The sequence below is a fragment of the Carlito syrichta genome, unplaced genomic scaffold, assembly GCF_000164805.1.
Source record: "Carlito syrichta isolate Samal-C Ts95f unplaced genomic scaffold, Tarsius_syrichta-2.0.1 Scaffold306495, whole genome shotgun sequence".
Classification (NCBI taxonomy): domain Eukaryota; kingdom Metazoa; phylum Chordata; class Mammalia; order Primates; family Tarsiidae; genus Carlito; species Carlito syrichta.
The window spans coordinates 102,552-103,522 of record NW_007250591.1 but is presented as its reverse complement, the minus strand read 5'-3'; positions in this window follow the sequence as shown (position 1 = coordinate 103,522).

The following is a 971-nucleotide window of genomic DNA, read 5'->3' as shown; positions in this document are numbered from 1 at the left end:
GATTACAGGCTGAGCCACTGAGCCCGGCTCTTGTTTTGTTTTTTATCTGGGGAGTGGGGGAAGGATTTCTTCTTTAAATTGTTTCTCTAAACACTTGAAGGATAGAGAGACACCACAGCCTCATCAAAAAAACATAATATCTGATCTTGACAGATTTGACAAAAATGTACTATTTGCTGAAAAGCCTTTTAGAATGTTTAAGGACTCGCAATTACTCCACTGACTCATCTAAAAGACATATAATTGGGTTTGAGACCAAAGAAGAGGGACTTCTCCCTAATATTTTGTCAAATACTTTTAAAAACCAGATGGTACCTTATTTTTTCAATGGAATTATGCATTTCTTCAAGGAAATAGACAATCTTTTATATCTCTTCCATGAATCACAGCAGACGATTTACACTAATGAATAAATATTAATTAACAAATTAGGAAGAGAGGCTGGTTCTTACTGTTTTGAGGTGTGTTTCCAGTATGCCTAGGTGTTCAAGGGTTTTTATCAAGAAGGGATGCTGGATTGTGTCAAAAACTTTTTCTGCATCTAATGTTATAATCATGTTAGTTCTTGTCTTATATCTTTCGATGTATTTAATTACATTTATGATCTTGAGGATGTTGAACCATGCCTGCATCCCAGGATCATGGTGGATGATTTTTGAGTTGTGTTGTTGGATCCAATTTGCTATAATCTTGTTGAGAATTTTTGCATCTATGTTCATTAGGAATATTGGTCTGTAGTTCAGTTTCTTTGTTGGGTCTTTACCTGGTTTGGGTGTCAGTGTGATGTTAGCTTCATAAAATGATTTGAAAGAGTACTGACTTTTTTCATCTATGAGCCATCTACAATAAACTCACAACCAACATATTGCTAAAACAACAGAAATTGGAAGCATTTCCCCTGAAAATAGAACAAGACAAGGCTGCCCACTCTCCTTCCTCCGTCAACATAGTATTGGAAGTCCTACCTAGAG